This window comes from Pelodiscus sinensis, chromosome 26, assembly GCF_052426305.1.
Source record: "Pelodiscus sinensis isolate ZL-2025 chromosome 26, ASM5242630v1, whole genome shotgun sequence".
In the NCBI taxonomy this organism is placed as follows: Eukaryota; Metazoa; Chordata; order Testudines; family Trionychidae; genus Pelodiscus; species Pelodiscus sinensis.
Window position 1 is genome coordinate 12364981 of NC_143077.1, and position 22077 is coordinate 12387057.

Below are 22077 nucleotides of genomic sequence, written 5' to 3' on the forward strand. Positions count from 1 at the left end.
ATGCCAAATGTCCCAGAGGGAGAGAACAGAACAGGTAATCAAGTGATTCCCTTCCTGTTGTCCATTTCCAGCCTCTGATAGAGGCTAGGGACACCATTCCTATACATCCTGATTAATAAGTATTGATGGACTTAACCTCCAGGAATTTATCTAGTTCTTTTTTGAACCCTGTTAAAGTCCTGATCTTCACAACATCCTCTGACAAGGAGTTCCACAGGTTGACTGTGTGCTGTGTGACGAAAAAAATCCTTTTGATTGTTTTAAACCGGATACCTATTAATTTAATTTGTTGACCCCAGTTCTTCTGTTATGGGAACAAGTAAAGAACTTTTCCTTATTCACTTTCTCCATACCTGTCATGATCTTATAGACCTCGAAGGCTGTTCTGTACTGATGACCTTGATGGCTTACACTGTATAGTGATCCTGTGCCCTTAATAATTTAAAGCACACAATGACCACAAGAAACAGACAAGCAGTATCTTCATTTTAAAGAGGAGGAAGTAGACACCAATATATGACATGACCTACAAATTCAGCAGTTCAAGCAAGAGTTCAAAGTCTAATCTTGAAGGCCTGATAAAGTTTGCAATTGAAACAGAATGGTGTCTGTATAGAGCCAAGTGACATCTAAATGGATGAGTCACAACCACAATGGTTCAGAAATACACATTGCTGGGGCAAGGAACGGTTTATGTGATATTTCCAGGGTCGAGAGTTGAGTAGACCTCTCAGGGATCCACACAGAACTTTTATGAAAAATATGCATTCTAATAAGTTTAACTTAAAGATTGCTAGATTCACCACATATATTACTGTTTCCATAAGGCAAGACAGCAGAGGAGAAGGCATAAGCAGCTAAAATAAGTAGATGTGTGGGAAGGGAGGAAACGACAGCTGCAAGAGTGATAACATACAAGCAAGGAGGGAAAATGTTAACAAAACACAAATATGGAAATAGAGGAAGAAATGAGCTGATAGCTGAAACAATGTCCAACATGCCAAGCAGAGAGGGCAGAAGACAGCAAACAGGCAGCCAGCCACAGAGGCTGGAGAGAAAAGGAAGTATGGAATCAAGAACTTACCTGAAATTGTTTCAGAGGGATAGCTCTGTTAGTCTGTATCTGCAAAAACAAGGAGTCCTGTGGCACCTTAGGGGCTAACCGATGTATTAGGGCATAAGCTTTCATGGACAAAATCCACTTCATCAGAGTGAATTTTACCCACGAAAGCTCATGTCCTAATAAATTGGGCCTTTTTTTCCTGAAATAGTTTGTTGATGTTGACTCAATTCTGCAGTTCTGAGGAACCTGGAACGTTTAGAAGGGGGAAAAGGAGAAGGATCTTTTTAACTAAGTCAGGAAATCTTGAAACACAGGCAGAGTAGAGTGGAAGGGTGGGAAAACAGTATCTTCCTCCCTGTATTTCAAATGGGGCTGACTTTTCTTTTGTCTGTTCATTTTTGGTACATCATTGATCTCTTGGGTGGAAGCATACACTGTCCAAATATGTGTTTAATGAAAATAGGAACAGATGTCAATCCTTTACAAAAAAAATCAGGGCAAGTATTTCCAAAAGCTTCTTGGAAGTGCTTTTATAACAATTTTCTACTCTGCTCCATTGCAACAGTGTGACGCTGTTGCAAAAACACAACCATGATTTTGGGATGCATTAATAGGAGTGTTGTGAGCAAGACATAAGGGCTGTGTCTACACTGGCATGATTTTCCGGAAATGCTTTTAACAGAAAAGTTTTCCGTTAAAAGTATTTTCAGAAAAAGCGCGTCTAGATTGGCAGGATGCTTTTCCGGAAAAGCACTTTTTGCGGAAAAGCATCCGTGCCAATCTAGATGCGCTTTTCCACAAAAAAGCCCGGATTGTCATTTTTGCGATCGGGGCTTTTTTACGGAAAAGAAATCTCTGCTGTCTACACTGGCCCTTTTCTGGAACAGTTTTCTGGAAAAAGACTTTTGCCCGAACGGGAGCAGCATATTTTTTCCGGAAAAGCACTGATGATTTTACAGGAGATCGTCAGTGCTTTTCCAGAAATTCAAGCGGCTAGTGTAGACAGCTGGCAAGTTATTCCAGAAAAGCGGCTGATTTTCTGGAATAACTGGCCAGTGTAGACACAGCCAAGAAGTCATTCTTTCACTCTGCTCTGCACTGCCTCAGTTAGAGTATTGTGTCCCATTCTGGGCACCACATTTCAAGAAAGATGTGGAGAAATTGGAGAGGGTCCAGAGAAGGTCAACAAAAATGATTAAAAGTTTCAGAGGGGTAGCCATGTTAGTCTGTAATAGACAAAACTTAAAAAATGACGAACAGTCCTACAACACATTAGAGACTAACAAAAATTGTGGATGGTGTCATGAGTGTTCATAGGCACAACCCACTTCTGCAGATGAATGGAGTTTAAGGGGTCTGAGTTCCAAATAAATAGCAGAGAAAGAGAGGAGATGGGGAGGGAAAGGAAAAGAAAAAAAAATAGGGAAAGAATAGTCAGTTAGAGTTTCCATACTAAATGAAGCTGATAGAGAGGGTTCTAAGTACTCTTAAGTACCTGTTGTTTGGCCTTTTATGTCATTGGGATTTGGAATGTAGCAGGAAATCCAGTTAAGGTCTTTGTTTAAACCTCTATTGTAGGTATCAAACTTGTAAATGAAATTAAACTCTGCAGCTTCCCTTTCAAGCTGGTTTTTAAAACTGGCTTGTAATAATATGGAGGTCCATTAATGAGTGCCCAGGCAAGTTAAAATGTTCCACATTGTGATTCCTTTTCAAATATCTGATTTGTGTCCATTAATCCTTTGTCATAGAGACCGTCCAGTTTAGCCCATATACATAGCAGAGGGGTATTGCTGGCACTTGATGGCACAGACCACATTGGTGGATGTGCAGTTATATGATCCCCTGATGTGGTGGTTTATGTGGTTAGGTCCTGTGATGATGTCGCTTGTATAGATGTGTGGACAGAGTTGGCACCGGAGCGGATTGCAGGGGTGGGTTCCTGGATGAGTAAGATGGAGGTGTGTTGCGTGGTTGCTGGAAAGAATTTGTCTGAAGTTAGGGGGCTGTCTGTAGGCAAGGACTGGCCTGTCTCTTAAGGCCTGTGAGTCCAACATAGTGACTTTGTTGTTGCCAATTCCACAAGCCAAATACACAGGGAAGCCTTTGAACTTAACTTCATTTACATGTTTGGGACCATCACAAGACATTACCTGGCTAGCACACTATCCTCCACATCATAATGACTTAACCAATCAAACAATGGGTACATAAGAACAATTTGCACCTTCTCTATCAGCTTTGTGTAACATGAACACTAACTAGTTTTCCCTTCCTTCTCCCCCTTTCCCTCATCCCTTCTTTATTTTGGAACTGGACTATTAATACTCCATTCATCTGATGAAGTGGGTTGTACCCACAAAAGCTCATGAGACCATCTCCATGTTTTGTTAGTCTTTAAGGTGCACAACTAGACTATTAGTTGTTTTTTTTCAAGTTTTTCTGGTTACAGACTAACTCAGCTACCCCTCTGAAACTTCTGAAATAATTGAGTTTGGAAAAGAGAAGACCGGGAGGGGACATGATAGCAGAAAAAATAATTCTCCTTGACCTCTGATGATAGGACAAGAAGCAATGGGCTTAAATTGTGGCAAGGGAGATTTAGGCTGGACATTAGGAAAAACTTCCTGTCAGAGTATTAAATACTGGAATAAATTGCCTAGGGAGGCAATTGGAGATATTTAAGAGCAGAGTAGACAGGCATCTATCAGGGATGATCTAGATCAGTGTTTCTCAACCTTTTTTGTTAAAGTACCCCTAAAAAAAAATTATAAGTACCCCCAGTACAGTTTTCAGACACACAAAAAACATTTCTACCATTGCAACACATTTGTTTAAACAATGTAATTGTAACCGGGTGGGCGATAGAATCTTTGAATGTAAAAAGTACAAAAATAATAAAGCTGAAAACAAAAATTTAGTTTTCTCCAAATTTCAGTTGTGTTGATGTACCCCCCTGACATCTCTCGAGTACCCCTAAAGGGACTCGTACCACTAGTTGAGAAACATTGATCTAGATGGTGGTTGGTCCTGCCATGAAGGCAGGGGTCTGGACTTCATGATCTCTTGAGGTCCCTTCCAGTTCTTGTATTCTATTATTCTGCCTTCAGCTTCAGCTCACCACCACCAAAAGTATGAGATATGATGCTTCGCATCATCCTTATTAATTCTTGTATTGCAATACCACATAGGGACCCTAGTCGGGACTGAGGGCCTTCATATAGTAAAGGGTTCTGCCTGCACAATTTACAATCTAATTCCACCATTTGTGGAGAGTCTGTGCAGTTCTGTGGCTTCCTTCAGACAGTATCCTTGCAATTCATATTGTGGCTATGAATTACTTATTTTTTAAGGTACTCAGTCTTTCTTCAATGCAAACAGGATGCGGTGAACTCTGTCGGGGAGCGATCTCCAGCTGATTCTACCGTCTGCTTTCCAATGGGAGAAACAAGCAACAACAGTCTGAATGCTTAATGAGAGTGAGAGGCCTTCCTGCATCATACAATGCAGAAAATAAATTTTAAAAGTTATTGTTCAAATCCTGCCTTCCCACTTGCATTTACAGAGAAGCCTGCCTTCAAGGCTGGTGGAAAACTGATAAATCGTGCAGGCAATCTGCATAGAGGTTCTGCACTCTTGGAATGCCATGAGTGCACGGCACGGAAGGTAATTGCAACAGCTGGAGTTTGAGAATGCTGTTGACAACTTGGAAGGGTCTGCTCTGTGATACCTGTGTACAAGCGCCCTTGTGGCACATTGTAAAGCCAGGTCCCATCCTGTACCCACTCTGACTTGACAGTCAAAAGGGTGGCGGGGGGGGGGGGGGGTCACCATTTAAATAAAAGATGAAAGAGTTATGGAGTTAAATAGGATGAAAACAGTTGTCAAATCTGAGCCCAAATTGCAAGAGTCACAAACAATCTCACTTTATAGCCACCACCCCCATAAAAGGCTCAGAAAAGCCATATTCACCACTGTTTATAAATAGACTCCTGGAGCTACACCAGATTTCAAGCCCTTTCTCCCAATGGGAGTCCTCTGGAAGCTGCACCAAGAACACAGAGCATTGCCTTTTGCAGGGTCCTTCCGACAGCCTCGGGACCTTACTGGTAAGTCACTGCAGTGAGGCGTCTGCCGTGTGTGGCACTTGTCACAGGAGATCTGGCTTCCTTTTAGTAATGTATTAACCATTTCTGGTGGCACCTATTGGATCCACAATTGCATACCTTGAGCGGATGCAGTTTACGATCAACCCTGCACCTCAGCACTGCTATTACTAGTGCAGCTGGAGCATGCTGATAGATCAGCATCCGTGAATGATGTATTTGTTAAATGGCACCACCTCCAGGAGCTTTTTATAACAACAGGGAGGGGAAATGTTCTGGTTAGACACACTTTCTATCAAGATTTTTACCATTAAATTAAGTATTTAATTATAAATACTTGATACTGGATAATATACTTTTTAATTACTTAAAATCTTCACTCATTGTTCACAGTCGTTGTTTTAACAATACATACCTAGAATGCTCTTACCTAGCAATGTCATGTACTGCACAATTTACGAAAACGTTAGTAATACAATTGTTTAATACACTGGGCATATATTGCAATCCATTAAAGAGTGTAGGCTCATCTAATATTCATTTGACTTTCAAGGCACGTGTGTACAAATCCTTGTGCACCAGACACCGTAAAAATGCAGCATGTATGCACACACACAAATTAGTCAGGACTAAAGATGTTAAGAAATGGGTAATTGGCTATTTGTGCAGTTGACACAATTTGTATCGACTACATGATTACTTGATGCGGGGGAGGCGCTCACTACCCCCACTGGGGCTCTGCAATTTACATGTAGTAGGAGCTGGGCACACAGGCAACCCAGCTCCGACTACATTTAAACTGCAGAGTAGGGGTAGCTCCTGGGGCCAGCCCAAGCCGGGACTGAGCAGTCCTAGCTCACGCTGGATCTGGGACCACTGCGGTTCTGCGTTCCCTGCTCCACCCCCTGTGCACCAACATCAGCTCCTGCTTCATCCTTCCCTTGCTGCCTCTGATACAGAGACAGAAATTGTGGGGAGAAAGTAGTCAAGTAGTCACTCAACTAGTCACTTACATCCCTACTCAGGACTATTGTAATATCTTCTATGCTGGAGGCCTGATAGAATCATAGAATAATTGAACTGGAAGGGACCTCAAGAAATAATCAAGTCCAGTACCCTGCTCTCACGGCAGGACCAAGTTCCATCTAGATCATCCCTGATAAATGTCTATCCATCCTGCTCTTAAATATCCAGTGATGGAGATTCCACAACCCCCTTGGCAACTTATTCCAGTGATTAATCACCCTGACAGCTAGGAAGTTTTTCCTAATGTCCAACCTAAACCTCCCTTGCTGCAATTTAAGCCCATTGTTTCTTCTATCAGAGGCCAAGGAGAACTATTTTTCTCCCTCCTCCTAGTAGCACCCTTTTAGGTACCTGAAAACCGCTAGCATGTCCCCTCTCAGTCTTCTCTTTTCTAAACTAAAGAGGCCCAATTCTTTCAGTCGTCCGTCAAAGGGCATGTTTTCTAAACCTTTAATCATTTTTGTTACTCTTCTCTGGACCTTCTCCAATTTCTTCACATCTTTCTTAAAATGTGGTGCCCAGAACTGGATACAATACTCCAATTGAGGCCTAATGGGTGTAGAGTTGAATGGAAAAATGACTTCCTGTGTCTTGCTCACAACACTCCTGTTAATGCATCCCAGAATCATGTTTGCGTTTTTTGTAATGGCATCACACTGTTCACTCACATTTAGCTTGTGGTCCACTATGACCCCTAGATCATACCTTTTCTACAGTACTCCTTCCTAGACAGTCACTTCCCATTTTGTATGTGTGAAACTGACTGTTGCTTTCTAAATGAAGCACTTTGCATTTGTCCTTATTGAACTTCATCCTATTTATCTCAGACCATTGCTCTAGTTTGTCCAGATCATTTTGAATTATGACCCTATCCTCCAAAGCACTTGCAACCCCTCCTAGTTTGGTATCATCTAAATTGTTGATGAAGATATTGAACAGAACCAGTCCCCAAACAGAACCCTGTGGAACCCCACTTGTTATGCCCTTCCAGCATGATTGTGAACTGTTAATAACTACTAACTACTCTGAGAATGGTTATCCAGCCAGTTATATACCCACCTTATAGTAACCCCATATGGGTTGTATTTCCCTTGTTTATTGATAAGAAGGTCATGCGAGACAGTGTCAAATGCCTTACTAAAATCTAGGTATACCATGTCCACCGCTTCTCCCTCATCCACAAGACTTGTTATCCTATCAAAGAAAGGTATCAGATTAGTTTGAAATGATTTGTTCTTTACAAATCCATGCTGGCTGTTTCCTATCACCTTATTATTTTCCAGGTGTTTGCTGCTGAAGTCCTTAATTACTTGCTCCATTATCTTTCCTGGTACAGAAGTTAAACTGACTGGTCTGTAGTTTCCTGGGTTATTTTTATTTCTCTTTTTCTAGATGGGTACTAGATTTGTCCTTCTCCAGTCTTCTGGAATCTCTCCTGACTTCCATGATTTTTCAAAGAGGATAGCTAAAGGCTCAGATACCTCCTCTATGAGCTCCTTGAATATTCTAGGATGGCCTGAAGACATCTAACTTTTCTAAATAATTTTTAATCTGTTCTTTATTTTATCTTTTAAACTTGCCCCATTTCCATTAGCATTCACTATGTTAGGCATCCTGTCACCAACAAACCTCCTGGTGAAGACCAAAACAAAGAAGTCATTAATCACCTCTTCCATTTTCAAGTTTTCTTTTATGGTTTCTCCCTCTTCACTGAGCAATGGGCGTACCCTGTCCTTGGTCTTCCTCTTGCTTCTAATATATTTATAGAATGTCTTCTTGTTACCCTTTATGTCTCTAGCTAGATTGAGCTCATTTTGTGCCTTTGCCTTTCTAATCTTGCCCCTGCATACCTGTGTTGTTTGCTTATATTAATCCTTTGTAATTTGACCTAGTTTCCACTTTTCATACAACTCCTTTTTTATTTTTATGCAATTTTATATTTATGAACACAAAGATGCAATTAAAACTCATTACTATGTTGTGGTCCAGAATACAGAATCTACTCTATAACCTTGAAAGCTGCAATAAACACATCTTTAAAAACAAATGTACTTCCTTATTTTACTACTGTGAAATCAGCACTATGCCCCAAAATTATGGAGATTCAGGTTGAAGGTGGATCTCAATAGCACTATTTTATACTGTTGTTTTAATTGTTTCTCTCTATTGGGAAAGCTTTGAGTTGCAAAAACTCCATTCACCACTGAAAACATTGCTTTTATGCTATACAAGTTGCTGTATCCTGCAGTTCTGGTCCTGCCGTGAGGACAGGGGACTGGACTTGATGATCTCTTGAGGTCCCTTCCAGTTCTTGTATTGTATGATTTTATGATTCTACACACAAGGAAAGCCCCTGCAATGTCTCTATCTGAAGAGTGGGAGAGAACTTGTGGACAATTTTTGCAGGGGGAGGCTGAGCTGGGTTTCCAAGAAATTACCTCTTCCTCTATGCTGTTCCCATTTTTCTTGATGACAAATATCCTCTTCAGTTAGCCTGAGTTCTCACAAGAAGAAAGGCATAAACAATAACGAAGAATTAAAAAACACAAGAGTTTTCAACCCTCCTCCATCAAAAGTCCCTGATACTACTGTGTTCCGAGCTTGCAGACACAAGCAGCACTTCCAAGAAGAAGGCCGTCACCAACTTGAAAGGAACAGGACTTCTGAAAGTTAGCTGCTGCTGCCACCAAGTTAGGCCAGGTGAGTTCCAAATCCTTTGGTCTCAGTTCCCAATTGGAGTCAGCATCTGAGTTTCTAGCCATGGGTTGGCCCTTTTCTTTACACTCTGCGCATCAGAATTTCACTAAGCTTCATGGTGCTTCTCTTATTTAACTGACAGAGGATAACTTCCCTTAGAATAGGGGTGCTCAAACTTTTCCTGTCACTCTCCATGACCCCCCCCCCTCTCCGGCTCTCCCTCCCCAACAGTAGTGGAATCTGTCCCTGCCTCCTGCCTCCTCCCCCCCACACTTTACTGCAAAGGGTTCTTCAGCCGTGGTGCTTGTGCTGAAGACAAAGCTGGAGCCGGGGGCAGAGGAGAGAACTGGGGCTAGATGCTGAGCTGGGTAGGGAAGTAGAGAAGGAACAAGGGCAGAGCTGCGCTGGAGCCAGAGCAGGGGATGGAGTGGAGCTGCAGCTGAGGGCAGAGAGGAAATGAGAGCAGAGATGGACTGGGGACAGAGTGGAGTTTTGCCAGAGCTGATGTGAGGGTGGAGCTGAGCCTGGAGATGTCACGGGACTGGGGGTAGAGAGTTGAACGGGGTTGGAAGAGGAGCTGGTCTGGGGGTTGAGAGGGGCTGGAAGTGTAGCACTCCCTTCCTGCTCCCCTGGGGGCTGTCCCCAGCCCCACCATGCATCCCTTCCTGCCCCCCGGGGGCTGTCCCCAACCCCACCATGCATCCTTTCCCAAATGTTCCTCTGCACCCTTCCCTTTCTTCCCATACTGGGATGTGTGAACTAGAAAAGTTTTCAGGGAAACATTTTTATAAAATCATTTTCAACAGCAATTGATTAAAAATCTGCCTACGGATTTATCACAAAAAGTTGTACTGCTGAACAAAGCTCTGGAGATGAGCAATCTGACCGATTCTCTAGTTTCTGCCTAACCCTTGGGCACTTCTTGAATAGTCTCCATTGCAAATTCAACTGCATCATCTTCTTACTGCATCATTTGCATAGTATATATATTTATTTTAAAATCAGAGTTAAAAATATATGGATCCAGAAGATATCAGCAGAGTGAATGTGTCATCTTCTTTAATTTCTTATCAACCGCCATGATGCAGCTGAATGAAGACTTTCCACCACTTTCAATTGAGTATCAGCTTCAAAGCTTCATTCATTTTAAAACCTTCTGTGCCATTGTTCACTGTGTCCTTCCAACATGTCAGTGGTCTTCTTCACCATCATGAGAGTCATGTCAATGGAAGAAGAGACTTTAAATAGGTATGAATAGAATAGACTAGCAGTTCCTAAACTGTAGTCCACGGACCAGTTGCAGTTTGTGGAGGACTTGCTGATGGCTCACAGAGAGCTGCATGGAGACATGCTCCTTGCTCCCAGCTGCTCAGTTGCATTGAAACCAATTAAAAGAAGCTTAAATATTTTCCTGATGTTGTTTTTCTCTGGATGCAGTTACTGTAGTTGCCACAGAGATTCTATGCAATTATAAATCAGATGGGATGAACCTTTGCATATGATCCACAAGATGCATCCACATGATGAAAAGCTTGGGAACTCCTGCAACTGGTGCTCTGAGTTGTATCGAGACAGTAACATGGAGTCATAGAATCATAGAATATTAGAACTGGGAGGGACCTCGAGAGGTCATCAAGTCTAGTCCGCTGCCCTCATGGCAGGACCCAGTACTGTTTAGATCATCCCTGATAGATGTCTATCTAATCTCCTCTTAAATATCTCCAAAGATGAGACTCCACAACTTCCCTAGGCAACTTATTCCAGTGTTTTACCACCCTGACATTTAGGAAGTTTTTCCTAATGTCCAGCATAAACCTCCCTTGCTGCAGGTTAAGCCTGTTGCTTCTTGTCCTATCCTCAGAGGCTAAGGAGGACAATTTTTCTTCCTCCTCCTCATGACACCCTTTTAAATACCTGAAAAATATAGTGACTTGAAGCTAAGTAAGAAATAAATTAGGCTCACCATTAGGGAAAAAAATACTTAACAGGATCACTGGACAGTGAAGTAGATTTGTCATGGAAATTGGTCACGTCCCCAGCACTACAGAGGCTCAAGAACTCATTAGGCAAGATAATGAGAATGGCAGTGAGCAGCAATGTTCCCAGTAAGCTGTGAGCTTGGGCGGACACCCAGTATAGATTTAAATGTTGCCAGCTGATTAACAGAGTGTCCACTGCATGTGTTTCTGTTGGTGGTGCACATCTGCACATGCCTTGGTGCAAATGAACAACAAAATTTATTCTGCTCAGAGATGGAAAAAGTTAGAGGGAACATTGGGGAGCAGTCCTACGCAATGAGGAAGGCCTTATTAGATACTCTGGCAAGGGGGGAGGCTTTTCTGTGTCTAAGTACTTGCATCGCGTCCATTAGTGTCATATAAAATGGCTCTCTCCATTTACAATGCAGACTATTTCTGCCTCTCCTCCATTGTATCAGAGTCTAACACATTTATCTGTATATGGCTGCTACAGCCTGTCACACCAGTGCTCAGGACGAACTGCCAACTTCTTTGTGAGTTTATGTTATGTTATTAAAATAATGTATTTTATTTGTATTCTACGGTGCTTGATCCTGTACAAACCTAAGCGAAAACGCCATTCCTGACTTGAAGTAGCTCACAAATTGAAATGAGACCAATCTTAGAGGCAAGCAAAAATGAAACCTAGGGTAGCGGTTATGCTTTCCAACAGGTTCTGCTTTCCATCTCTCAGGTTAGTTTGAATTTGTATAAATAACCAGTAATTTGTGAATCAGCATTGTTAGGATGAAATCAGTATTAAGGAGGGCTTCCAAACAGGACAGGGCATTTACTAAGTCAAGGAAAAGAAAGAGGGATTGTCTAATGCAGTATTGTGGAGGAAAGGCAAGAAAGCCACAGCGGGAAACAGCTTGTGAAACACTGAACACAATGAACTAAAACACTAATAACCTCAATGTACAATTATTGACACTCCCCCAAACCAGGAAACGTTCTCACCCTTCGGAGTGTGCACAGAGGTTCTTCAGTCTGCCCAAGTGGGTGGTTTGACTGTTTCTGCTGACAAGTACAGGCACAAAGGAAAGAGTTAGAAGTGGAGCTGCAGCCTTTTAAATCATCCCTCTCCTGGCTTTTGTTTATTGAGCACAAGCTCCACACTAGTATCTGAATATACAAATCAACAGTTACTAAACCATGCCCTATGCAAAGGTGAACAAAGGGTCTATTTTTGTTTTAAAAGGCTAAAAACTATCGTGGCTAATTGCATTTCCTGCTCGCCCCTCTTTCCAACAGGGTTTAAAATATATTCTCTTCAGAAACAAAAATATGTTGGATCTTTTGAGATGACGCATAATTTTCATTCTCTGAGCCTGAATCAGCTCCACTTTGACTACATTATCCACCAGATGAAAAGTGCTCTATTCATCTGTTATTGCTCATAGAAGACTCTACATTATTGATATAATGCCTGGCAATGAGATACTCTGCACCTTTAAAATGTAAAGGGCAAGAATAATAAGTCCTTGTCCCTCTTGAATGCTGCTCTATTGGCTTCATTAATATGCCCATTAACAGATTCTGATTGGCTGCTTATTTTTTGGGCAAGCTATAGCCGAGGCAGATGTGGATTTAATTACAGTGTTGTTGGGGCACTGGCCTGGGGGCCCCTGCATTATGCAAGCATGTTCCTGTTAGCGCTTCCAATTATTTTGCCAAGACACCACAACCACACTGAATCCTTTGGGAATAGCTCACAATTTCTTTCTAAAGGCCCCAAAATCTTAGAGCAACCACTGAGATGTTGCCGATAAACTTAGTGAATTTCTAAAAAAAAGATATTCTTTCCCCCAGAAAATGAGAACTCTGTGAATCATACTTCTGCTTATTTTTAGTAAATAAAATCCAATGAAGTCCTATTTTTTTAAATCAACTTTGCTGTTCTCTTGTGCTCTATTTTCTCTTCCTTTGGCTTTCAGTAACTGTGGAACTTTGTCCACCAGGGGAGACACACACACACACACACACACACACACACACACACACACACACACGCTACTTGAGGTGGTTAACGATTAATTAGTCATTTCCTTTTTTCTCCTTTTTGTTTATTGACTGTTCAATAAAAAGCTTTTATCATCTATCAAAAGCAAAAAGACTTGATGGCTGCAGAATAACTTCACAATGCACAGTAGAACTTCAACAGCAGCAACAAAAGCAATTATCGGGAACAGAGAAATGGTCTCTTCTTTATTCTAAACTGAGGACAGTGCTGTCCCTTCCATGCTTGGCCAGGGTCTGAAAGTGAATCTCTTTTACCTACCAACTCCTAGGGGGGTATTCAAGTAATGTAGCTGGGTTCGGTACTGGCATAAGCATTATTTCCCATTCCTTCTACCTCAGGGGCAATCATAGCAAATTCTTTAAGACAGAAACAAAGGGCTTTAATGCAAATATACATATCATATGAGTCATGCTAAGGCGGCTTTGAATCTAATCAGCATCAGCCACCACATGTTCACTGGGTCCCTGTGAATCTTTCTGGTTTTCTGGTCCTGCAGTAGAAGATGCCTGTCTGTTTCAATATCTCCCAAACTTCATGCAGTGCCTCTGTAACAGTATGTCACATACAGAAGTGCCCACTGGGGAACCTGCATTAGGAACTCTGAAATATTATCAGTAGGCTTGGCACAATTCAAAGATAATTTGGGTTCGGTACCGGCATAAGTATTATTTCCCGTTCCTTCTACCTCAGGAATGCTCATTTTTAAAATGTATTTATTTATTTTAATTTTCACGGTCGTGCAAAAGTTTGGGGCGGGATAATTAGTTAATGGCAGACATTGAGATTCAAAAGTTAAAGCTTGACAACTGTTAAGAGACCATTTTTCAATTCTGCATAAAAATATACAATGCAAAGATCCTTAATCAAACTCGAAAAAGTTCTCAAGCAGCATTTTTCCTACTTTGCTTACCTGTAAATTTTGATAAGGATCTATGAGACTATTTTTGTCAGTTTGTGTGTATGTGCATGGCAAAACTGATATTTACTGACATTTACTGATAACAACGGAATCCTTCCAAGCCTAGTTATCACATTCCTCTCAAGACCTCAGTCACATATTCCTATACAGTATGCTTGTGACATAATGGTAAATCATTGTATAGATTGTAGGAGACTGCCAGATTTTACCATGAAAATACAGTTATTTGACCTTAGCCTGCCAGCTGACATCATCAATAAATGAACACTCAAAGAAATATCTAAATTGTGTGTGTTTTATTTACACACACAAAGTATTGAAATCTTTTATAACATTTACCATGCCCTTTTTATAAATGCAGAGACAAACCCTGACAACAAGGAAGTATATAATCAGTGTTGGAACATCTCTAACATATCTTCAGCCAAACACATGATGCCTCTCTGCTAGCCAGACACAAATCAACAACTCTGGCCTGGCACCTCGGCTTCAGGTACGCAACTCCAGCAACATAGAATACGTAACTGGAGTTGGCTTACCTTAAGAAGAGCTTGGTAGCATCCCCACAATGAGAGGCCGATGGGAGCAAACGCTCTGATCGGCTTCCCTTACTCCTGGCAAGAGCAGGAGTACCAGACACTGGTAGAAGCACCCTCGGAGTTTGATTTAATGAGTCTTGACTAGACTCATTAAATCGAACTCCAGGAGCTTGATCATGGTAGCATCAATGTTCTGCAGAGTGAAGATGTGGCCTGAGATTGGGGCAGGAGAACAAGAGCTATGAAAATGCAATTCTGCCCAATGAAGTACAATTCCAGTATCACTTGTGATTACGCTTAACAACTGGGGAAGTCTGCAATGCACTTAAGGTTTATTCATGCCTTACCTGAGAGCAATGGGATGACAGAGGCTCCAAACTGGCCTTCTCCATACAGCATAGATACTGTTGGCAATGGCAGCGTAGTATCTTAAAAGTGAACATGGTTGGTTTTTCATACACGTTTGATATTTGAGCATGATGACCCCTTCTTGCAATCCCACGTTATAAAATCATTCCTTGAGCACTCAGATTGAGAGAACTGTTCCCGACAGGTCCTTTACTCTGTCAATGATAATAAACGTAGGCTGCATGCATGAGTGTGCGCCCCTGTCTAATGCGTTAACCATGCGCAATTAGTGAAAACAACAGACTCCGAGAGAGCCCCCAGAGACCACAAATCACATAAGGATCAAAAGCACCCGAGCAAGTTTACTGCCAAGCGAGGTACAATAATAGTTGTCAGCCAACATACCTGCCGCTGCGCCACTATACATATGTACGCCATGACCATGGACTAACACCCAACTGAATGCTCTGGATTCTAGCGTCCTCCCACAGTCAGCCAATGATCAACCTTTGTGGTCTACTTTTATACAGAGGTAAAAACAAGTTCCACATCACTCCTGATGTATCAGGTTGCCACCCCCTATTAGCTAGTTACCACCCCTTACCTCACACCAGGTGGGTTCAATCACTATCCATCATGCTGTCAATTTGGACCTGGTCCTGAACCCGGGACGGTATCTCTGTTATTTGTGGGGTGTATGTTGGTACCAAGATGTTTCTTACCCAGGTGTTCTGTTACAACCCCTCTGGAATGTGCTTCCAGCCTGTGCCTAATACCTCTGAGGGGTGAGTGCTTCTGTAATATCAGTCCTGTTGTCAATTTCTGTGAGCAGTGCCTGCTTCTTGCTCACAGCTTAACTTTGCTTTATATTAGCAAAGTCTTGGTCGTTCCTGTCTAGGCCTCAGGCCTTATACTTGGACTGATACATGGGCTTATGTTTCAGACCCTCATCTTACTACAAAAATCAGGTAGGCCAGTGGCTCTCTGCTTTCAGACTACTGTACCCCACCTCAGGAGTCTGATTTTTCTTCCATACCCGATTTCAAGTCATTTGAAAATGGCTCGCTACAAAGTCGGACATCAAAACAAAAAAGCACACGATTCCAGAAGAATTGATTACTTTCTCTGGTTTTTCACACAATGGGTACATCTAAACTACATGGCTCCATCGATGGAGCCATGTAGATTAGTTTACTCGACAAAGGGAAATGAAGCGACGAGGCAAAAAAGATCACGAGGCATAAAGGATCTGCTGACGAAGGGTTCTGGGGTCAGCAGATCCCCATCTAGACTGCTGTGATGTACCAACAAACAGCTGATCGGCACAGCGTGACAGCCATTTTGATTTAAATGAAGTGGCGATTATTTAAATCGCCGCTTCATTTCCCTCTGTCGTCATTCCTGTCTACACACACACAATTATAAAATAAATAATTTGGAATATAAATATTATACTAAAAATATAAAACTGGTCATACTGGGTCAGATCAAAGATTAGAGTTACCAGATGGTTTAAAAAAAATACTGGACACACTTGATCTCAGATTGGGGGCGGGAGTGGACTAGCCAGGAGGAGAGCAGGGCTGGCCGGCAGGAGGTCGGGGGGAATGGGGCTGGCTAGAGGAGATCGGAGGAGGGTGGAGAGGGAACTGGCCAGCAGGAAGCAGGGCTGGATAGGAGAGGACTGGGGGAGTGGGACTGGCCGGGGGGAACTGGCCACTGGGAAGCACGGCTGGCCAGGAGCGGGTTGGGGGGAGCGAGGCTGGCCGGGGGCGGGGGAGTGGGAGGTGGAGAACTGGCCGGCAGGGAGCGGGGCTGGCCCGGGTGCACACAGATCCCAGGATGCTGCCCGTCCAGGGCACATGGGCAAGTCTGGCCCTGGGGATTCCATCTCGCCCTGGCCCTGCCCCCCTCCTCTCTCCTGCATAGTTGCGTACTGCCTGGCTGGTAGACACGCTTACTACGTACTGATACTCATGATAATAATAAAAATGTAATTAGAAAATACCGGACATTTATATGTCTGGTGTTTTCTCAATTTGTTTCCCAGACAGAAAGCTCAAATACTGGACTGTCTGGTTCAAAACCGGACACCTGGCAACCCTACCAAAGGTCCATCTAGCCCACTATCCTGTCCACTGACAGTGGCCAATACCAGATGCCCCAGAGAGAGGGAACACAACAGGTAATCCTCACATGATCCCTCTTCTGTCACCCATTTAGAGACAAACAGAGCCTAGGAACACCATTCCTACCCATCCTGGTTAATAGCCATAATGGGTAGGAACCTAACCTCTTTGAATATATATAGGTCTTTTTTGAGCCCTGTTAAAGTCCTAGTCTTCACCACATCCTCTGGCAAGGAGTTCCACAGGTTGACTGTGCACTGACATTTCAGTGCACACTATACAGAGCAGTATAAACTACTAGCTGCCCCGACCCTACCGTTTTCCATAAACTAGATGGTCAGAATGGTCCCTTCTGGCCTTAGAATCTATTATTGAAAACTCATTGGTGTCAGTCACATGAATCACAGGACTATTTAGATATCAACAACATGCCCTCACCATGGTAACACAGTGCTAAATTCTTCAATGTCCATTCTTCACGGGTAAACATGCATTCACTTCCTGCACCCAGAGCATATTTCTTGTTAGCTCCCCTCCCCACCCCTCTCTTGTTTATTTTGTGCCCAAGCAGTCTGACAGGGGCAGTTTTAAGGATGGGAAAGATGAAAAAATGTCAGCTGGATTATCTTTGTGCTGGGCTGTTTCACATCTCTCACAGGATAAGAAGCCTTGAGGGGCTCCTAAGCCAGGTTCAGGCCTGCTGACAGAAGGGGAGGCAAATGGGGAAATTGCTGCAGGCCCAGGGCACCCGGCTGCAGCTGCTATTACTGCAGCAGCGGCATTGGTTGGAGCCATTGGCCTTTTAAAATTCACGCTGGAGCGTCACGCCGTGTGCTCCAGAATGGCAGGCCTGCTTCAAAACGATGCTATATAACAACTGAGAGAAACAACAGAGTATTGACAGGGATAAACAGGGGAGGGGTGCTGGAGAAGGGTAGAATGATGGGGGGGTGCTAGGGGAGGGATGCTGCCCTAACCCCATCTTTAACCCTAATCCTAAACTGGGCTCTCCACCACACTGCCCCGAGGCCCAGTGATCCTATGGACTGCCCTCTCCAGGTTCCTTCATTTTGTGACCTGTCAACTGAAACTTTTCCCTCTGGAAGTAGCTCTTGTCACTCATCTGCCCCCGGCGGGAGGAATATTGTGGATATCCATGTGGAGGATTACTGTGATCTCATCATCAAATTCGCCCACGGTTTAAAACTTCCCTGGACTTCAACTAGGTCTTCAACTCCTCTCCAGTGGGTGACACAGAAGAATGAACTGGAAAGATGCTGGCGTGTAACCGGACTCACTGATTGTTTCTACAGAGGTAGGCTGGGTGTCTGAACTTTAAATTAAATACCCAGAAGAACAAAAATTAAACAGAAGAAGCAGCTGGATAGACAAAGGTTTCAGCTAAATGGTAGCCCCAAGGGACTGCAGAACAAAAGGGCTGCCGCCAGCCGTTCTCTCACATGAAGTTAAGGACGCCTGCCTTAAAACAGAGAGTGAAACGACAGGGATACATACCTAACACAATCCAACACACAGACACGTTCTGTGAGAATCCCAGAGGAACAAAGGCAGATTGCATGTTTGAAGAACATGCTGAGATTATTCTCCTCTGCCTCTCAGATTCCAGGCGAGAGAGAGAAAGCAGGCAAGACATCTCGCTGCACATCACGGATGACAACACATGTCCAGGGAATCATTGCACAAAGCCTTTAAAGCAACAAGAAAATTATCCTGCTGGAGGTTTCTCTGCTGTCATCACCTTTGTTCATTGCAGTTCTCTCTTGCACCAGCCTAAAGATTTCATCTCACCTGATTTTTCTGCGCATCACCTTCCTTTTCATTTGCACGGGAACTACCCAGAGAACTCGCACAACTGACTTGACTTCCCAACTACACCTTCTGGGACTGAAATGGACATGCGCCTGCTCTCATGCCAGAGTAAATCTGGAGTAATTCCAGTGAAGACAGAGTGGCATGCATGTAAAATCTGAGTGAGAACTGAACCCAGGCCCAGTAGATTTAATTATTACTAAACCAAGTGGCTTATAATCACTCCCCATTCCTCCATTATTAATGCATTCTGTTTCCTTGGGTGGCCAGCTAGCAGCTGCAGGTCAACAAACTTATCTTCATCACACTGGATTTTCTAGCCAGGGAGAGATTTAAGAATGTTACAGCCCTCCCAACTCTTCAGAGGTAGACTGCAAAGAGAGCTGTTTATTCTGTGCAAAGCTGCACAAAATACTGATAGCGGAGGTCATCCGCACAGCACAGATGGATCACAGAAGCTGAAGACTGAAGGCAGCGTATGCCAGGTCCATTGTATTGTGAGAAATAGAATGCCCGGCACCTTCAAGCACTGGGAAGGATGGACTGAGATACTGAGTAACTGAGCCAAAAATAGCAGTACGGAAAAGATTTTGTTACAGGTTGAACCTCTCTAGTCCGGCAACATCCGTGGTCCAGCAGGATTTTAGTTGGCTGGATGTCCACTTATCACGGGTGTGGCCAAGTTTCCCCGCAGTCCCATAAAGTTTGTTCACAGCCACTAGTCCTGGCTCTCACTGTTCTATGCTGCTATTAAGCTCCAATTTATCCCTAAATGTCTTCTAAGAGCTTAGGAAGCAGTGGAAGTGTTGGCAATGCTGCTAGCCAATACTGACTTCCCGCGGTCTGGCAAATTCTCTGGGTCGGCTCGAGTCAGGTCCTGAGGGTCCCAAACAAGAAAGGATCAACTTAAAGTAGCATTTTCCAAGCTGTAACACAAGACAATTTAAGCCTATGCTTCCTGCCACACAGACCTCTGGGCTTCCAGTGCCCTTGCCCAGCAGAATTCTGGTCCCCATTTCCTCCTCACAGATCCCTACCCTTATGTAATTCCCAGAGCTTCCTCCCCAGCCAGGGACCCTACTGCTCCCCATCCCTTCCCTAGCTCCTCCCCCACAACCTCCAGCCACTCCATCCTTCCCCAGCAACCCTTCCCTGCTTATCCCTGTCAATACTCAGCTGTTTCTCTCAGTTAGGTTACATTTTTTTAAAAAAATTCTAAAATCTTTTTTAAGCAGTTGTAAAAAAGTACTAACAGGACCACAGCCCTGTTTCACTCAGCAATAACCCAGTTGCCTTCTCCAGACTAACTACAGAGTCTTTGGCCTCACCGATTCACACTCAGGAACTGGATTATTGCCTCATAAAACAGCACCACAATGTTATCATCACTTAATTCAATAAAATACAAGCACTGCCATAAAAGTAAATGAAGCAAGTCAAGCAGCGCAGGACTGACAAATACAAAATCAGGACACTAAAAGATCTCTTGTCAGTCACCCAGAGATGATGCTATCAGTCTTTGCAAAACATCTTGGCTGTGTCTAGACTGGCAAGTTTTTCCGCAAAAGCAGCTGCTTTTGTGGAAAAACTTGCCAGCTGTCTACACTGGCCGCTTGAATTTCCGCAAGAACACTGACGATCTGATGTAAGAAATCAGTGCTTCTTGCGGAAATACTATGCTGCTCCTGTTTGGGCAAAAGTCCTTTTTCGCAAAAGCTTTTGCGCAAAAGGGCCAGTGTAGACAGCTCAGATTTGTTTTGCGCAAAAAAGCCCCGATGGCGAAAATGGCGATCGGGGCTTTTTGCACAAAAGCGCGTCTAGATTGGTACGGACGCTTTTCCGCAAAAAGTGCTTTTGCAGAAAAGCATCCGTGCCAATCTAGACGCGCTTTTCCGCAAATGCTTTTAATGGAAAACTTTTCTGTTAAAAGCATTTGCGGAAAATCATGCCTGTCTAGACTTAGCCCTTCAGTGTGTGCCCCAGACCTAATCAACCTGGCAATTGCTGGAGCTCACCATACACTGTCTTCACACTACTTGTTCAAATGTGTCTCTAGTGCAAGGGCCCATTTCTCTCACACAAACAACTTGCCTTCCCATCTCTTTGCTCAGCACCAGAAACTCTTAGATGCTTCCAAGTAATTTCAGGATGATTTTCATCCACAAAGTTGACACTCTTCAGTCTCATTTATGGGCAACTTGCATCTTCTGTTATAAACTTTTCGGAAGAGAGACTTTGTATGCATAGAGAGAACAAGTAACTGGTGCTCTACAAATAGCTGAGTCAGCCATTAATGATCTGAGATGACACACAGACAATCACTCTCTACTTAAAAAAAAATCTGTGGATTCTCAATAGCAATTCTAAAGCCACCTACCATCCACAGAAAACTGTTGGAAAGCAAGCTGTAGGATCTCAGGGCATCACTCTAATTTTTTCAGCAGTTCAGCTAAGGAGACGACGACATAAGCATCTCTAATAGATAGGAGGAGTGCTGGCCAGCATTCAGTGACTACCTGAGTTTAACTCTTTAGCTACATGGTGTTGGCAGGGAGCCAGGAGAGCCAATGGGAGAAGGCATTGAAATCTGAATTGAAAGATGTACCTCAAAGAAAACAGCAGGCAGGGAGTTTTAAGTTAGAAACTGGGGGAACAAGATTAATTAAACCAGGCAGAACTACCATGCCTACAAGGAATACTGGGCATGGAAATAGACTGGACCTTGAAGCACGGATTGTAAGTAGATAGGAATATGTCTAGTTAGTTATGATCAGGTTATTTTCTGTGTTTTGTTGTTTGGTTAAACTTCTCTGTGCTAAGTCCATGTGTTCTCCCCCCCCCCCCCACATACACTGTATCTTAGCTATAGCCCAGAGATACCATTTTCTGTGTTTTAATCTGTTCTTTTCTCAGTTGCTCTTTACACCTAGCAACCAAGTATGCTTTATCAAGTATATCTTTTTGTTTTGTTAATAAAATCACCTTTAAGATATTTGGATCCTTGTGTCCTGGAAGGTAACAGAAGGTCTGTGCATGCCTGCCTAAGACTGAGAGGTCAGCTATCAGTGACTGCAGTTTGTTTTTCTCTTTTTATTCCCAGTTTTCTGGTGGTAAAAAGAGCTTGGGGGTATCCCCTCTGGAAGAAGTTCAAGTGCGTTCTTCCTGGGTTCAAAAAGAAAGGGGTTTTTGGTTCACTTGGTGGTGGCAGCTACCTCCCAAGGCCAGGGAATCTGACTTTGGGGAGCTTTTTAAGCAGAAGCCTATGGAGGCAAGATACCCAGGACTGGACACAATACCCCAACTGAGGCCTAATCAGTGCACAGTAGAGCGGAAGAATCACTTCTCGTGTCTTGCTCACAACACAAAAATCAATCCAGCG

At 43.2% G+C, this 22077-nt stretch overlaps 1 pseudogene; it reads right to left on the bottom strand.

The window, feature by feature from the left end:
• Positions 1–783: 783 nt before the first annotated feature.
• Positions 784–15177, bottom strand: LOC149521421 (uncharacterized; annotated as a pseudogene).
• Positions 15178–22077: the final 6900 nt, after the last annotated feature.